This window comes from Tachypleus tridentatus, chromosome 2 (assembly GCF_004210375.1).
Source record: "Tachypleus tridentatus isolate NWPU-2018 chromosome 2, ASM421037v1, whole genome shotgun sequence".
Taxonomy (NCBI): domain Eukaryota; kingdom Metazoa; phylum Arthropoda; class Merostomata; order Xiphosura; family Limulidae; genus Tachypleus; species Tachypleus tridentatus.
The window spans coordinates 38,451,225-38,471,652 of NC_134826.1; positions in this window are offsets into that span (position 1 = coordinate 38,451,225).

A 20,428-nucleotide genomic window follows, 5' to 3' on the forward strand; every position below is an offset into this window, starting at 1 on the left:
TATTTTCTTTAACAAATCACAGGCTTAAGAATAAAGTAATGTCAAACATAAAACACATCAAATAATTCTACCAAAATATTCCTACAAATGATATATAACATAAAACAAGTGAACTGCTCAACCTTAGATATATATATATATATATGAATGCTAATACCTAATTTATTCTATAAAACTATAATTAGCCATTATGATTCTGTTTATATTATTTAAGCTATTATTAAAATAAGTATTTCTTCTATTGCAAAGTAAAAGCTCAATATTATTATTTGGCAGAGGAGGGTAGCCGTTCTGTCTTCTTGTTTGTTTGTTACTTTTCTTAGTGTGATAACAAATCACATTAAGGTCTACTTTGAATATAGGTAACCACACATTTACACTGTTTATTTACATTTATTTTACATTTATTTACATAAATAAATCAGAACCACAATAGGGTCCACTTTCAATACAAAGTAACCGTACTTCTACACACAGAACTGAAAACAACCTTTACAATAAGTGAATCAGAACCACATTGATGTCCACTTTGAACGTAAGGTAGCTGTACTTTTACAAAGAGACTAGCAAGCATCTTTACACTAGTTTAGCCACTTTAACTTGTGTTGCAGGATATAACACATAGAAATGTAAGTGCTTCTATTAAGAAATATAATACGAAGTTTGTAATAAATTACTGTTAAGTAATTTCAAACACAGTCCGTAACACCAATGTCACTCCACCATACGAAAGGTTCACAATAAAAACGTATTTCAGAAATTGCTGCTTACAACCTTAATTACGTACTAGAATGGTAAAAGATATCGGTTTTAACCTTGTCTTAACACAGAGGTCAAAGTGACATCAAATTGACCCATAATAGCATTGTCGCCACCACTATGATAACAGATACAGCGAACATTCATTTGTTTCCGTCTGTGACATATGTACTAATACTTGATTTATATTTCGCACTTATATCATTAAACATCGTTTCCCACATCAATGTGAAAGTTATATTTTTGAAATTCGTGCAAAGCAACACGAGGATTATCTGAGCTAGCCGTCCATAATTTAGCAGTGATAGACTAGTAAGACTAGAGGGAAGGCAACTAGTCATAACCACTCACCGCCAAATTGACCACCGTATTATACGTTCCCACAGGTGAAAGGACGAGCAGGTTTTGGTGTGACAGAACCATTGATGGCAGCTGTTAATCAAGCCCGCGAAATAAAATTTCTGAGCAAAATTGGATAAAATTTTCAATGTTTATTTTTCTCCAGTTAAAACAAATGTTCTCTTTAAATATACGGGGCTTAAGTTCACAAAAATATAGAGGACAGTATTTGTATATCAATAATAAACATATATTACTGTAAATAGTTGCGGAGAGTTCTATAAGCACCTATTGTTGTTGTTTTGCGTGTTTTTTTTTTATTGTAATGTACGTACTTTAGAATACACATTATTACAGTTTAAGTAACTAGGAGTGTAATACATCGGTTAGTAAAGGTACTTGATCAGGTTTATTACGCTTGTAATATTGATTAATGCAATTTAAAGAACTAGGATTATAATACATTGGTCAGTAAAGATTAGGCCCTGCATGCCTAGGTACTTTAGGCACTCGTCTCGTAATCTGAGAATCGCGAGTTCGAATCCTCGTAACACCAACCATGCTCACTCTCTCAGCAGTGTGGGAGTTATAATGTGCGGTCAATCCCACTATTCGTTGGTAAAAAAGTATCTCAAGAGTTGGCAGTGGGTGGTGATGACTAGCTGCCTTCCCTCTAGCCTTACACTTCTAAATTAGGGACAGCTAACATAGATAACCCTAGTGTAGCTTTGGCGAAATTCAAAACAAACCAAATCAGTAAAAATTATAGAATAAAGCACTTTATCAGGTTTATTACGCCTGTAATATTAATTATCACAATTTAAAGAACTAAAATTATAATGCATCTGTAAAGATAGTAGAATAAAAATAAAGTATTTCTTCAGATTTATAATGTTTGTACCGAAATAAAATTCTTAACAATAATTACGTAGATGAGTTTCAAACCTTCTGATACAACATTGTATTCCAGCTTTCGTGAACCCTTAAAATGAATGCAATGCGTCATGAGTTTGAGCTGTTGTCGTCAATCTTCAATTCTGTTAGTGAATCCCTGAATCAACAAAGACGACATATGTTATTCTTAATGGTCAGTTGATTGTTCTGTAGAGAAATAATATAACTAGGCCAAAGTTTTAACTGTATATTTATATATCTGAAGGTTTATTTTTTGTTATTATGCCAAAAGCTGCGCAAAGAACTATCTGTGCTCTGCTAACCACGTGTGTCGAAACCCGGTTTCTAACATTATAAGTCCCGAAAAATCCAAGTAAAGGATACTTCAGTGCATCTGAAGGATAATTTTCTAGTTCAATCGGTGTTTGGTTCCTAAATATGGAGGCACTAATAGAGACGATGTGTGCACTGATATATCTTTCGCTTTATATCTTACCTAACCCTTCTTATCAGCCCCCGCTAGTACAGAGGTATGTCTACGGATTTACAACGCTAAAATCAGGGGTTCGATTCCCATTGGTGGGCTCAGCGGATAGATCGATGTGGCTTTGCTATAAGAAAAACAAACAAACAAACCTTCATATTATGATCGTTTCGTTATTAAAGAAAATGTATAACACATTAAATGTCAAAACCAGCTATGAGAGACGAGTTTGTTCGATCAGTTATACTTCTCTGTATGCAAAATGGTATATTTTACTCAAAAGACTCAAGTGAAACAGGAAATTGATTTAATAACAAACTACTAGAACTATGCAAATAAAGTAGCCAAGGAAGAGACCTGACTCAAACACCTAACAAAAAAATACCGTCGTAGGGAAATAAGCCTAGATTACTGATTACTGAGTATGAATTATCTTTCCTTGCAGATAGAGAGGTTAAATAAATAGGATTGAGTTCATACATCCACAAAACAGATAAGGGATGTAATAACAAATACTTCTCACAAGAACAGACTAAAATAATTTATTAGATCCGTGTGTGACGTATTCATGACGTTATATTTTTACACTGAGAATGAAGAAAAATAAAGTTCTCCGTGATGGGAAACGGAGGAGAAATGGGAAAATCATGACCTCTATTGCACATTTACATGAACACAGGATAAAAATTTCGTGAAGTAGAGGGTTGCACATTGCTTAATAAAAAGGTTTTTCCTGTATCATATAAGCAAGAGGTCCATTATAGTATGATGTCATTCTTTTCCACGTTTTGGGTCTTACTTGTATCACCATAAATAACGGAGCACTGGCCATTCAAATAATGAAAAACCTAATTGTAAATCTAAATGTATTTCTTTTCTTTCTTGTTCTAAGTATTGTACATTTCTTGTGCATTTCGGGGCTTTACACCAGATCTCTAGGATTTCTCACTTAAAGCTTAAATCAGCAAAAACAACTAAGCATTGGCCACTCAAATGATAATTAAATCTAATTCTTTACTGTTCAGTTCAGTTGCTGCTACTTCTACCGTTACGTAAAGATAAATAACTATTATCCTCACAATTTATATTTTCTCACTCTTTTACACCTTCACAAAACTGACTTGCTAACACTCGAGTCTAGAAATACTTCTACATTATTCAGACACAAACGTGCTAAAGTTATTTATCTTCTAGCTATCAATATCTAGTCTGTCAATATAAATGTTTTATAAGTTTAGTTGTAGCTCTATGTATGAATATTATTAAAATTCTATTAACTATATTGTACTTTCTTTATTTGGAATTAAGCACAAAGTTACACAATGAAATACCTGTGCTCTGACCTTCATAGGTTTCAAAACCCGGTTTCTAACGTTATAAGTTCGTAGACATGCCGCTGAACCACTAGCAGGCCACTATAGTGTACGTAGAGTTGAAGATAACAGTTTTAGCAATTGCTGCTTTTATGACTCCCCCTTGACAAGAAAAAATTTACTCAAAATGAGAGAATGTAAAGAAAAACTATAATTAAAACTTATCGAAACTAAAGTTCTTTTCTCATCATTAGCGATATAGAACTGTATAGAATGACACGTTTCACCATTGAAATAATGAGAACTGATACGTCTTCAGCTAATCTGGTATGAGGTTGATCTGAAATGTTCCATTTTACAATCAAGGAATGTATTGAAACACCCTATTGAATTATGTATATTACAACATTAAGCACAAAACAAGTGAGCATTTGAACAAGGAATAGCACAGGATGTGAAACACCCTATTGAATTATGTATATTACGACATTAAGCACAAAACAAGTGAGCATTTGAACAAGGAATAGCACAGGATGTGAAACACCCTATTGAATTATGTATATTACGACATTAAGCAGAAAACAAGTGAGCATTTGAACAAGTAATAGCACAGGATGTGAAACACCCTATTGAATTATGTATATTACGACATTAAGCACAAAACAAGTGAGTATTTGAACAAGTAATAGCACAGGATGTGACCTCGTGTTTTATAGAGGGGTACGCATAATAATTACTAATGAAGTCGATCAGTGGTGGCGTTGTTTTAGCCCTGAAATTACCAATGGGCACGATGAACCTCATTGGTTTCCTAACCCAAGATTTTATAAATACATTGTAACACATTAATTAGTTACGCGGTCCCTAGTAATATACGAAATTAAAACAATTAATCGAAGACGCTGTCAAAATTCTGATTATTCCCATCAACTATTCTTGGATTCTTCTGGGTTTTGTTGTTTTTTTTTTGGTTTTTTTACAGAAAGAGTTGGTGGTTTAATTATTTTTTTGTCAGTTATTTACATAAAGGTACACAATCTGAAGCCATATATGTGAACCCAAAAATAACATTTAAACAGGTCAATAATTTAAAGATTAATTAATAATTATAATGTATGCACTAGGCTGTGCACGTGTCACACTATTGATAAAAAAATCAAAAGTAAGTTTGAAATATTAAAAGCCAAACTTTGACAAACTTAGAAATACGTTTCGCCGTCGTTATGAGAAATATAAGTTAAGAAACTAAAATCACAGCAATATCCTGATGGAAATATATTAGACGTTTATGTAATTGAACTGCTTAAGGGGAACTTTTCTTCCACTGAACTGCTTAAGAACTTGCAGCGACATAGGTCCTTGGCTCGTTTATCTCTAGGAGACAGAACGCAGGTCGCCCATTGTGTAGCTTTGCGTTAAAATATGAACAGTAATAACTGATCATTCAATTTAAAATCATAAAGTTTCTAGAATTGTGATTACGTTTTTGTAGTATTATATGCCTTTTGAATTATTTGGTAAGCGTATGAAAACCTCTGACACGTAACATTAAACAAAAATGTGAACAACTTAAAAGTGTTTTCTATTTGGACTGTAAATTTCAGAACTAAACATATAAGTAATAACAAACATGTTTTACGTTCTCCTGGACTTATTTACAGTACTGTGAGACATTGAAAGCACAGTTAACTATAGCAACAAGAACAAAGTTAATAGCTATATCGCGTGCTTAAGAACAAGAGTATACGATTTAAGTATCGGTAAATTTAGTGTAGTATTACCAGAGCTGGTTATAAAGAAGTCTACCAAATGGTCTGTATTATGAACAACAGGAGGAAACTAGAAGGACTAAAACGTGAATCTTTATATATATATATACAGTATTTCATAATCTTTCTGAAAAGGTGTTTGTAGATTTCGTGTTGCCCCATTTTTCATAATAGTGATAAAAGATAATAAAGTTGTGTAGAAAAATTATTTTCGTTCAATAAAAATTGTGTTATATTTTTTTGTGCTACATTTTATCACGAACATTTCGGTTATAAATTAACATATATTTCTTGTTAACAAAATAAGAGAGATTGACAATTATTGATTTAAATTAACAGTTATAATTCCCTTTCAATTACTGCATACTGAATCAATTTCTAGAAAACAACAACAGCAAAATCGTTTGCATATTTGAATGTTTTAAACTTTAAAATGTGGTAACGTATTATATTCATCAAATATACAAAATGTACTTTTTAAAAAATAAAATGTTTAGTGCTATTCAAATTGGCCAAGCATAGCCAGGTGGTAATGCACTTGACTACTAATCTGAGGGTCGTAGGTTCGAATACCAATTGCACAAAACATGCTCTCCCTTTCAACCGTAAGGGCGTTACAAAGATACGGTCAATCCCACTATTCGTTAATAATGGCGGTGGGTGATGATGACTACGTGCCTTCCTTCTAGTCTTACACTGTTAAATTAGGAACGGCTAGCGCAGATAGCCCTCGTGTAGCTTTGCGTGAGTTTCAAACTATTCAAATTTTTTTACATTGAAGTATGAAAATATTTTCTGATTATTATGCATTTGTACATAATACAAGCAAAGCTGGAATATGGGGATCAGCCATATGTAAAAATATGGTATAAAATATAGCAGAATTATGTAAAACAACTAACATTGTAAAGATGTAATAGTTCAAGAAAAATATCTAGGGAAAACTTGGTTTCCTTATAGTATTGCAACTGGGATAAGGAGTGATATGAAAATAAAAAAATGGTCTAAACTTAACACTGTTGAGTACGACTTGTTTCAGGTCTCTTTCTCAATAGTCCTGGTGCCGTAAATAATAAATCTTCGAACACATCTTTATGGTCTGAATCTATGGATGTTTCGCGCTGAAGGAGATATTACATACCCTTCCAGAAAAGTGTGATCTTTTGATGGTATCATACCATCTAAATAACGCCAAACAAAGTCAAAATGTAGCTATGATACATCCAGTTCTACCGCAACTCTATATCGGCCGTAATTGTCAAGTGATTTTCTAACTAACAAACATGAAGCTGCTGCTTGTAATGTCATGTAAGAGTGTTTTTGTATGTTCGGAGATATAATTATTGTGGCAGTCAAGCATTTCTAACAGCTGTGGGAGTATCTCAAGTTTGGCAAAAATTGGTCATTCCTCTAGATAGTGAAATCGGTTGAATTGTTGATCAATAATTTACCTTTTTGAAAATACCTCATTATATAAATTGTCTGTTTAAAAGAAGCAACCGCGGATTAAGGCATGGGTTAAACGGGCTGAATCCCAGGACATCATACTAATTAGGGCCCTCAAGCTATGACTACAAGCTGTAGAAGTTCTGTCTCGATGGGACCTTTAGAAGTTGGAAAGTCTAGAACCAATAAAACCTTTAATCCGTCCTTGAAAAGAAGTTCATGGCAAATATATTACTAAATAATGGAAAAACGTTCTTTGTGACAATCTTACCATGATGATTTTAAAAAAATCATCTTGATGTTACAACATTACATAAAAATGTGCAGTAGAAAAAAACGTATTCTTTTAATTTTAACAATACATGAATACGGAAAATAAAGTGCATATTTTTACAATTTTTTTTATCTTCCACTTTGTATTCACACGCAATAGATGGGCGGTCATCCGCTTTCCTAAATAATATAGATGTCCTCCGCTGGGACAACGGTAAATCTACGGATTTACACCGTTAAAATCAGGGGTTCGATTCTGTCAATGGATACAGCAGATATCTCGATGTGGCTTTGCTATAACGCATATATACACACACACACACACACTGCTAGAAAAACATGTTGACATTCAACGTCTAACAAGTTTTTTGTATTTCAAGTCACTGTTCTAAAACTAAGGAAAGAAATCGGCTTAGTTAAGTGCACCATTTTCTCAGATCGTACGTTTGTATATATAAAATAATAACCTACATTTTGTAAAATATTTTTATAAGTATAGAAATTATTATTAATTCAAAAACACTTTAAACGTTGATGAAATTAACTTTAAAGAAAATGAAATTAATGTTCGAACAGGCAAGTTATACAAAACTTATCGAGACTAAATATCAGTAACATAATTGAGTTCCTAAGTGTAGAAGTAATAGTTATACACAACCTATTCAGACTAAATATCAGTAACATAGTTGAGTTCCGAAGTGTGGAAGTAAGAGTTATACAAAACTTATTCAGACAAAATATCGAAACATAGTCAACTCTCAAGATATAAAAGCAGAAGATACATGAATGCTACTTTGGCTAGAAATTAAGAGTTTGGAATGAGGTTATGTAACTGTTATTTAGTCCGAGCTATACCCTCGGAGAAAAATTAATACAGTGAATAAGGCATTCAATTTATAGTAAGGAACAGCTATAAAAGCATTTTGAAATATAAAATTTCTTAAAATAAAAGTGTGCAACTTTTAGAGTTTTGAAAAATCCCTGCAAGAATAACGTCAGAGCTTGCGTCGTTTTTTGTTTTTTTTTTTTGTACCAAGCGGACATGATCTCCAAGATTCACAATTTAGGCATAATGAATTTTCAAAAAATAACTATTTCAAAGAAAGTTAAAATTATTACATTTGCAGTTATGGAGATCTATTATACTCGCTATTCTTCCGTTGTATGATAAAATTAGCGAAAGTTTTTTATTACAATTTAGGTAAATACTCTACAATATTTTGCCCTGTTTTATTAATATGTTATTAGTAATATTTATCGAAGAACATAAGGATCTAAATTTTATTCAATTTTTATTCAATGAAATCTAGCATTCATCATAATTTAAACATAAATTCTTATCGCTAACTTCTGGACTATTCCGCACAACAAAATAGTGAGTTTGAGTTTGTTGCACTTATAGGTTGCTCCCTGGTTCAGAATCGAAATTTAAAATACAATTAATAGTGAACGTTACGTATTATAATTTACCATACGTGCGTTAAGTATTACGATTTCAAATGGCTGGAAGTTATAATTTGAATTTAGAAGTTAAATGAATCTCGATATGTATCAAATTTATGATATTCGTCTACAAGATTGATACACAGTTTTCTTTCCTAACACAAATATATTTTAATATACAAACAACAATACAATTTATAAAAACAGTTATTACAGATAACGAATTATATACAACAGTTTTACAAACTTACAGACAATACTGAGTTTCATAACCATTCTAGAAGAGAATATTTTATCGACGAATGAGGCCTATGACGAGCAAATTAATTATGGGTTGATACTATATTTACATTTCATTTAAGCTAACTAGGTTAGTTGGCCTCACGTCTCTTATAAGCTGGCTTTTTACCGAAGAAGATATTTAATGTCCTCATAAAAACAGTAACGTCCGAAGTTAATTCACTGAAGTTAACGATTTGTAATGTTCGAAATCTATAAACATTCCTGGTGAAATTATATAGTTTTCCGACTGATAGGAGTTAATCACAGTTATAGCTTTCGAGGCCCATAGCACACTGACTGTAGCTGACTAATAACATTAATGACCCTCGGCACGTCAGATTTATATACCAATCACGCTAGATTCTCGAACTTTCAACAATGTTCAAAAACACGCTAGTGTTTTCGTAAAATGAATATTGTTGATTCTTACTCTCGAGAATATTCTACAATTATAGAAAACAGGTAAGAGTTGCACAATACACATCCAACAATATACGTCACGTGCACAAAAACTATACTGCAACAAATGTATGTATTAAAATCAACGTATAACTGTTCTTTTGAATACGTTTGTAAAATTTCGAGTTTGGAAACATGGGAAAAGAATGTGTAGCTTTAACTTATCAAACTTTCTTCAAAATAATGATATTCATAAGTAAAATTGTAATAATACAATTCACATATGTATAATTTACCTTTTCAACATAGCCCGACGTAGCTTAAAAGCTTACACGAGCTATTAATCCGAGGATTTTACCCTCATCCCATTGCTGCAAACAAGCGTTCTGCGCTTTGGGGCTGTGTGCTTTCTATAAAAATGGCAGTCAAATCTATATTGGTTTATCTGACAACAATGGTCCAAAAGTTAGCAGCAAGTGCTGGTTCAATGGTTACAAACAAATAACCCTTGTTCAAAATTTTGTGAACATTTTAAATTAAACAAATTATTATAACTTGGCGCGTAATTTACTTTTAAATAACATAACTATTTTTGATGTTCTGAACGATCTAATAAACACTCACTAAAAAAAAGATAATTTTCTATTATGTTCGCATGTGAAAAAATGAGTTTTAACAAATTTCGATATCCATATAGGAACCTGGTGTCCCCTGCAAATAAAAGATGCAATGGTTGTTAAAATAATAAAAAAATATGTATGATAATCAAGAAAACTATATAAAAATTCTTGCATGTACAATAAAGTGATAATAATTTTAAAAGAAAGTCGATGAATTTTGATTTGATATTTAAATTATGTAAAACATTCACGTTTCAAAATAGCAGTAGAAGCTATTTTCAAAATATCACAAGAGGTTCTTTTACCTTAATTTTCAGCGAAATTTCAGAGTTTCAAATAGTTTGTAAGTTTGAAAAAATAGAAGAATAATACGTATAAGTTCATTTTGATGAAAAACATTAAAAGCGATAAATGTAGAAGAATTATAAGTACTCCCAATGTGACTCAAGTGTCAATTGTTTATTTAAAAGTAATTCATCACATTTCTGGATGTTGTATAAATATCTTGTTTTAGAAACTTTAATGACTTGAAGGTTTTGTTATGCCACTCATGACATTTTTTATCTTAGAAATTAACTGCAACTTCTTTTATGTATGCAATTATATATTTAAAAATGACTGGTATGAGAGAGAAAGCACTAGTAGAGGAGCGAACAACGTTTCAAACTTCTTCGGTGAGCCTGACAATGACTGAAGAAGGTCGAAACCTTGTTCGCTCCTCTATAGTGCTTTCTCTCCCTAACAGCCATTTACAAGTACACAATTTTCTTTATAAGTGGATTTTATGTTCATCACGGATTTTTATGTATTCAGTCCAGACATACAAGTATTGATATCTACGATTATAAACCTTTTGCTAAAATTATTTTCTAATTTACAAACAATTTATTTCTGATATTTTCTGTCACGTGTCGTTGTTTTTTTTTTTTTAAGCACAAAGCTACACAATAGGCTATCTGTACTCTGCCCACCACGGGTATCGAAACCCGATTTTTAGCGTTGCAAGTTCGCAGACATACCGCTGAGCCACTGGGGGACTATTGTCGAGTGTCAGAACTGGTTACTTCGAAAACAGTGAATAGTAATATCATTTACAGTCATACTTTAAGTTGTTTGATTTGGTTCAAGCCTTACTTTATTTATCAAAAAGGCTTATTTAATTCACAGTGTAAATTCAGCGGGTCCTTTTCCTTCGAGCGCTACAACCAAACTGTGCTGGACGAATAATCACTCCTAGGGTTAACATGTTCTTTATGTGTTCACAAAGACTACTGCACCGCTACTTGAGAACGAGGTCGAGTTTGTTTCCTTGCTGTTAAGCACAGAGCTGCTAAGTGGATAACTGTATTGTGCTTACAGTCGAAACGCGATTTATAGCGTAATAAGCTGTTAAACTTTCCACTATGATACTGGGAGGTGTAAGCGTTGGAGTTCATGCAATATTGGAAAAATAACTTTATCCCCAGTAATAGGATTTGTTTTTCTATCTATAGATCTTAATCTGATTATTTATCATTTTTTGAACTATTACCCGTAGACATAAAACAAAGTGATATAAATCCAGAGGTAAATATCACTTTCAAGATGTTCTGTGAGCAACATCGTAGATTTAGCAGTTGATAATTTGAATGTTAAATGAAGAAGTGCATATATGAAAAACGATAAGAGTTTAACGTTCTCAGTAAATATAAGGGCATTGTTCACTAATTAGAGTGAATTATAATAACAAAGACATAGATATTTTAAAAGACTAAACAAAAGAATGTACACATGAGGAAAGATCGGACGAAAACAAAAGAACTCAACTGGTTGGGTATTTGCTTAAAGATAGAAAAAACTTTAAAAGATACAAACCTGCAAAGAAATGAAGTATGTGTGTTTTCAGGTTTCTCAAAGATTCGTACGTTAATCCATTTTCTAAGATCAACAGTTTTTGTCACTGATGATCAAAACCAATACTGTCAATATATACACACGTAAGTTATAAAACAACATTTTATGGTTTTAAACTGCTGTCAATATATACACACGTAAGTTATAAAACAACATTTTATGGTTTTAAACTACTATACCTTAAAAGACGTGTTGAATTCTCAATGACGACCAGAAATTTAAAAAAAATGTTAATAATGCATTGTTAACTAGCCAGCGTGTTAAGTCATTACTTATGAACGTTCGTTTAAAGGTGTACAGAAAAGTGATGAACACATTAATAAAGTCAGTTTCCATCCCCACTGAAGTGATAAAACACGTGCCAAAGAAAATGATTCGATTTATCTCTCATTTTCTTAAAAAAGAAGAATACGGTTTGATTAAAACTGTCTTACAGGTTCAATTTGTTTGTGGTTTTAAACGTTGCTAAGCATTGAAACTACTTTTACGTTAAAGACAGTATCAAAGAAACCAACCGCTTCCGCATGATCTACAAATACGAATATAACAGGTTATAAAATAAACTGAATTACCATTCGTTGTTATCTTACAAAGTTATACTTGGAAGATTAAAATATGTGTTTGGAAAACAAATTAATTCAATATATATCTAAACTTTGCAACTTTATTTCTATGGCATTTATACTTTCTTCGAGTTTATATCCTTGTTGTTTATTGCACTATATTCTTCTAGGAACCGTTTTAATACCTTCCTTCTTTATGAGAAAAGTCCGTATCGCGACTGCTACATTCGTTTCTAACATCGACACAAGCACCGCCGTGTTATTACAGGAAACTATCACACGTGTGATGCCATCTTAAGCCACATGTTGAACCTTGACATTTTTCGCTCTCACGTAGTTCGTTATTAAGGTTTGTTGGTTTATTTAGTGTTTTATGGCACAAAGCAGCTAGGCTATCTGCGCTAAACGTCCGATAAAAAGGTAAAAGTAAATTCAGTAAAATTTATAAAAGAAAATTAAGGTAAAACAAAACAAAGTTAAAAAATAAATAAATAACATAAAACCAATGTTTACATCTAGTCTACAACGTCAAGAGAAAAACTACAGTGATTTAAGTCGCTCTCAAGGAAAGAATAATTAATTTTTCAATGTATATCACTCTTACTTAGAAAATAACAACACAGTAGTAGAGTATTAACTCAATTTCTTGAAAAAAAAAAGAAAGAAATAGCGTTAATTATCCATTCTCTCTGGCCCGGCATGGCCAAGCGCGTTAAGGCGTGCGACTCGTAATCCGAGGGGCGCGGGTTCGCATCCCCATCCCGCCAAACATGGTCGCCCTTTCAGCCATGGGGGCGTTATAATGTACGGTTAATCCCACTATTCGTTGGTAAAAGAGTAGCCCAAGAGTTGGCGGTGGGTGATGATGACTAGGTGTCTTCCCTCTAGTCTTACACTGCAAAATCAGGGACGGCTAGCACAGATAGCCTTCGAGTAGCTTTGTGCGAAATTCAAAAACAAACAAACCATTCTCTCTTATTTATCAGCGCATGAAAGCGCAGTATAAATATTTTCTTATTATTAGCGAATTTTTAGTTTTGAAGTTTGTTTTTTGTTGTAGTTCTGCAGTTTTATTTTTCTCAGAGTTACTTATTTTAATATTCAAATTTACTATTCGCTCACAGAAGCTACTGTACTTTGAATAATTCCGTTTTCCAACGCAGAAGTGCTTGTATAGTGAAAGTTCGAAAAATAAAAATTGATCTGATAAAAGGACAGACAAATGACGTCTGATTTTCTGAAAAAAAATCGATAAGGGGAAGAAGTTACTTGGTAGAATGTGAGCAAATCTGATTTTGAAGAAAAAAGGTTGAAGAGATTTATCTCTTGTACGATAAAGATAAGAAAAACAGAGTTAGTACCAGTGACTTATACATCTTACACAGTAAAGTAAAACAGATGTTAGAGAATATAATCCCAACATTATTTGAAGTTATTATTTGTAGATACCCGTTATCATTGAAACTTCTGCACAAAAGTAAGTGAAGGTTAGAACTAAAATAAATGTAAATTAACAAAGATAGTCGTTTAACTTACCAGAAACGTGTAACGTCATAAATCAATGCCTTATAAAACTATAGCTTTACATTATTCGAATACATTTAATTATCACCTGGGTATCTAAAGCTAATAAAAATATCACTGCACAACAAAGTTTTTGCTTCTTGAACACTGTTGGGTATTCCTTATAGATTTTTGGCTGCTGATCACGAAAATTACATCCAAATTTCCCCATCACGTACCGTTTCATCGAAATTTTCAGTTTTGCTGATATCAGGGCAACTGGAATCCGTCAATGGTTGCTGACTACTGTTGGACACTGCAATGTGATCCACCGGACATTGAACACAAACGAAAATTAGAAGCAAAACACTTTTAATTATGTTGAACTTAGTAGCGTATTAGAAACATAAACGCAATTAAATACGTTATTGCCGGTAAACAGTTAACTGTCTATTTCTCAGAGTTCCTACGTGACGAAGCAAAACCAAAACTATGTTTGTGCACACCCACCAGGTACCTGTCACAATCACAAACACTTTTCAGGAAGCAAAACTTTTGAAAAAAAAAATTGTTGTGCAGTGTATTTAAGACAGTAATCCCAGTAACAATACAAGAGGTTTTGGCTAGTTTAAATTAACCCTCCCTCAATACACATTCTAAACGAATAGTACCAAGTGACTTTCATCAATAGATATATGTATCAAAAGAAAGGGAACTAATTTTAAAAAATGAAGTACATTATTGGTTAGTGCACAAATAAAACACCAGTTATTTTCCATTAAGATTCACACAAGTTATCAATACACAGAATGTAAATACACAGAAACGCACTTATACTTTGGAAACAGTTCACATCGAAAACAAACAAAAGCACACTGGTCACTTATGTGCATCTTTATACCGATGTTCCGTTACAGGTACTTTAGATGATTCAGCTTATTTTTGTACAGTCAGCCAGCAAAACAAACAAACAGGTATTTAAAACTATGTATTGCTTTCTCTAAAGTAAAAGTTTTGTCATTGTATTTGATGAAAAGAACTTTTGAACAATAAGATTATGTGCACAAACACAATAGAGTGTTTTCATATCCTCTTCACATTATCCTGAAACTAGTTTCTTATGACTTGACTGATGTAGATGAGGTGGATCTAAGCCCCTGATGTTCTGATTGTGTGAGCATTTAGACTTATATGTGGCATGTATCTTGTTTATAAAACACTCACTATAGAAATCAAATTGTCCTGCTAGCTATACTACTATTAAACTCAGCCAAACCCCAAATTCACGTTTTCAAGGTGTACAATGCATTATTCTTATGTGACTTTTAACATATAAAGATGGAAGGTTAATTCTTTTAAAAAGATGTAGTTGGTACTTATTCTAATTCAAAAAATATTTATACGATTTTTTTCTCAATTTCTCAGTTGAAAATGTTGAATCCACAATAATTCACCAAGCACTTTACGAAGCCCATTTGTTCTGTGTGAATATCTTTCTTCTTATCCTTCTGTTTAAGGGTTCCTCCTTAGCTGTCACGCAGCTGAGTGATGACAAAAGACAGATTGATTTTTCATCAGCGTATCTGATATTTCTCATGGAAACTTCTTAAAAGCTTGGCCTTATTTCTTTTCTTTGCTGGATGTTTCCTCTTCCTCTAATTCCAATCAACGATCTGCAACAACCACGTTAATGAAGATATATTCTTACCCTTGGAATATAAGCAGAATTGTTTCATCTTGTAACTCTTTGCCCAGTTGTGAATCACTTTTTGCCTCTGCTCTCTCGTTGCAAATATAAGTTGCCAAGTCTCCTCTGAATCACGTTAGTTTTGACATATAAACAGCATGACGTCAACTGTACCGTCAGTGAAGACCTGCTGAGTATATCTGTCGAAGGACCTTTTCTTTCAAGTCTCTATTAACCTTGTGCTTCTCTAGTTTCTGTTTGTTGGTATAGTCACTTCTGTATTGCCTGTGACACACAGGCTTCTTTTAAAGAAATTCGCCTATGTCTTTTATTAGAGACCAGAACTTATTATAAGCCTTGTTCTCTCGTGGCTCCATGGTATTTCTAAGTGAGCTTATTCCTGTATTAGTCAGATTGTTACGTATGTCTTATAGGTTCTCTAGCTGACATGTCAGACAGTTGTTAAAATTAGTAAGTAAAGATGAACTACTCTTACGAGTAAAAAGAGGATTCAATTTTCAGGTTTATTATATCAACTCTAACTGTTAAGTATATCTCTCCACCTATTAAACCTGAAAAAATAAGAAATACGACAGTTAAATTCACATTGCCACCAATAAATTCTGTTAAAAGCCAGCAACTTGTGAAAGGATTGGTTTACCTATTCTTACAACTTGAAAAAATAACTCCTCGTTATATAACATTTAATACTAAATTTAAAGTGTGTTAATATATCTTGATGCACACTTAGTTTAGTATCAGCTTCATACTATTCCTAATTTCTATAACCAAGAAAGCAATATCATTCTGAGTTTTCTGATCTTTGTTTGTCCCAGATCTCAAGTTTCAGAAATATCACTACTGATTTGACTAAATAGGCGAGAAAAATATTCATAAAGGTTTTACCATTTGTAATATTTCAGTTATATTCTAATAAATCTTTATCTATTTTTATATCTTAGCAATAAACGTAGACAGAATAGTGCAAAACTGTATATTCCAATCAAATATTAATAATAATGTACCTCTCTATTTAGCTCCATTTAACAGCAATTTATGAAAATGTTCTGAATTCTAAACCAAATTGTCATATTTCACATCATACTAGTGTGAACAAAATAACATCTCAACAACATCAATAGCTGCTAGTAGCTATTAAGTTTTACCTGTTTGTATAGAAGGTAATAATTTATTATACTTATAAAGCTGTAAGTTCGTGTACCCACATAGGTAAAAGTTCCCAGATACTTACGTTCACATTGACTATGTTAAGATGTCCAAACCATGGGCTACTTGTAAGGCAAAGGATAAGTGTTTAATGGAATCTATAGGTTCAGCATCAAGTGTTTGACTGGTGAGATACAAAGTCAAATAGTTACTTCAACACATTTTCTGCATGCTACAAAGTTTGACACCCTGACTAGTAACACCAAAACAATTAATCTTCGAACTTTTACAAACACATGAAACGCTCCCAAGTTAAAATTCTATATGAACAAAAACATTTAACATCTAACCCATTTTTTGTAGAATATATCTAAAAGAAAAATATAGAGTGCACATAAGCACAATTCAGACTATGAAAGTAGTCTCACTGTCAACATTTATACCACTCTTCACAATGCTCGTTGAAAGACATGAAAAACGAATCTTTGCCTAATTTCTAGAGAAAGATTGATATAATTATTTATAGAGTTATGTGGAGAGCAATACCTAAAGCAACAATCGCTGTGCTCACACTATTTCATTGAATCACGTTATAAATTTATATGAACAGAATATATAGTATCTATATTATAGAATAAAAATAACACAAATCTATAATCCTGATAATACAGTATTCAGGTATAGTGTTATGGCTGATCTTAATATTTACATTATAGTAATGCCCACAGTGGCAAAGCGGAATCTCTGTAGAAACTGGGGTTCGATACCTATAGCGAGAAGAGCACAGATAGTTCAGTGTGTAGCTTTGTGCTTAAGTACAAACAATCAAACAAACAATATGATACAAAAAATAGAATAATATATATTTTATTACTGACAACAAAGATTTCAGGGAGAATGCTATGGTTGTTGGTATTGTTTCTTTTACGAAACCACAAAAGAACAAAACATACATTATTGTTACAATACAGCTGTTAGTGACCAAAGCTCATATAGTTTAGTTAAATGTGTTTTTCGTACCTTAAGAAAAGATAATATCTTAAATTATTCTGCGATAATTGTATATCTATTATATTTCACTCCACAGTATGTTGTAATAATGCCAGAGTACATCCAATTTACTATATTCTTAATTTGAGAGTCGCATGTTCGAATCCCCGTCACACCAAGCATGGTCGCCCTTTCAGTCGTGGGAACGTTATTATGTGATTGTCAATCCCCTTATTCATTGATAAAAGAGTAGCCCAAAAATTCGCTGTGAGTGGTGATGACTGTATGCCTTCCCTTCGGTCTTACACTTTTATATTAGGGACGGCTAGCACAAATACCTCTAGCGTAGGTTGCGCGAAATTCAAAACAAACCAAACCAACACAGCAAGCAAAACTGTTGCCACAGATAATGATCAACATTAGCTTTATGACTGCAACCCTATTATTCGGAACAGACCTTTACTTTATAGAACCAACCAGATTCTTTAAGATATGTCGTAGTAGTTTCCCTTTTCAAAGCAGTGTTAATAGTTTCCTTTATAGTAACGCCATGGAAGTTAAATAAACAGTTTCCTGTCATCACCCACATGCAATCGATACAGCCGTATCGAGTACCATTACTTAAGCTATTTGATTAAGCTAATATCATGTGATGTTAAACGTTTTTTTTAAATTAGGATAACTTCGTAAAATTTAGTAAAGTTTGTTCTGAAAAGCTGGCAATGAATAATCAATAATAATTGTCCACCGTACGATACTTTTGAAAATTTGAGCTAGAAACTACTAATCTAGTTTACTTGGCCTAGCTAATATTTATGTATCTGTATGTGCTTTCACCCTCGAGTTTTCTTATTCTAAATCGGCAGTCTTTACTCCGAAAGGCTAAAACTATAAACAAGGCCACTTTTACTCTTAGATAAAGCTGTAAGAAAATGTTGGACCGATAGCTCACGTGACTTTTTGCGTAGGCGTACACAAAAATTATGGTCCAAAATTGAGCAGTTTTTCTTGAATGACTACGCACATGTGGCTTATATTTTTACCAAATTTGACATCTCCACATAGGCTGTAAAAATCCAAGAAATCTTTCGGTGCAAAGGAAACAAAAGAGGAAAAGTTTGATGAGAATGTGAGATTTTATATCACGTGTATTTCTGAATGGATTGCCTTACAGTTGGTATGTGGGGTAATTATGTGATAGTTTAGTGTACTGCAGACCGACATGCATAAAGTGAAAACATCGCTACACTATCACTTTTATCAGTAACACACAGTGTGCCCTGCAGAGCTTTTTAAAATTGTGGAATAGAGAGAAAAGTTGGTAAGAAATTTACAGACAAACTGCCCTTTTTACCTTAATAATATAATTTTGGAGATGTTAAAAAATATTATTTTAACATAATGACATATAAAACATTAAAACATCTGGGGATGCTAGAAAAAAATTCAACTAGTTGGTTTTCACACTAAAATAGAACATGTGTAGAATTAGAAGCAGAGATATATTAATGTTAGGCACAATAACACTAGAAATATTGGATATAATGTCAACTTGTAATTAAATCATAATGCCATTGTTGTTAAATGTTCTTATGATGAAATTGCTTATAAAATATTATATTTAATATTATAATGCATTGGAAGGTTTACTCTAAAATATACACACACACTCACCTAAAATATTCCGATTTTAGCCCTCACAGGTGTTAATTGTGAATATTGATTATTATTTAAATATTTTAAAGTTTTCGAACAATAAGTTGGAAATACATTTTTTCACTAATGAAATATTTGTTGCTATGAACTATACTGGGCATCAAATAAGTTGCCAGATATTTTATTTTTCATTTGCATCACAATGGACATTAGAAAACATGCTTTGTCCCTGCTATCGTATAGCTTTTGTTACATATTTGTTTATGACAATAAGTCCTCACATTAGAAGTCTATTTCAACTTTTACAATAGGAAATAATGTAAGCGACGGATAAAAATAATTCTATAGTTAATGGAAGTCTATGATATACGTTATATCCTATGATAGACTAACCTCTAAACTACACAAAAAACGTTTTCAAATTAAGTACTTCGGAGACCATAGTGTTTGTCTATATGTATGTATTCTGCGCTTATCTTACTCAACCAAACTAAGCTCTAGACAAATTCCTGAGATTCCTTTCCGTGCTCTCTGTATTTAAATACAATGTAAGTTTATATTGCCTGAGAAAGACTGGGGTAAGCAATAAAACCGTACTGATTACAAGCAACTCCATATATGTTCTGAGGTGTCGTCACATCCAAAAAAAAAACTTCCTATATTTCTGATTGAACCCTTTCTGATCACAACTGTTACGTATTATTGCCTGACAGTAAATTTTATTGTAATTAATTTCTGAGAAAAATTGCGAAGTCATTCACAAACTACATAACTTGACAAACGTCCTGCATACCCTTCACTGTATGTGGATTTCTGGTTCCAAGACCACATGTACACCAGAACAAAGTTTCCTTTAAACTTACTACCTACCCCTCAGTGAACTATCGTTTAGTTTTACAGTCACCAGAAGTTTGAGTTTTTTTTTTTTTTTCATCTTAAAATTTAAAC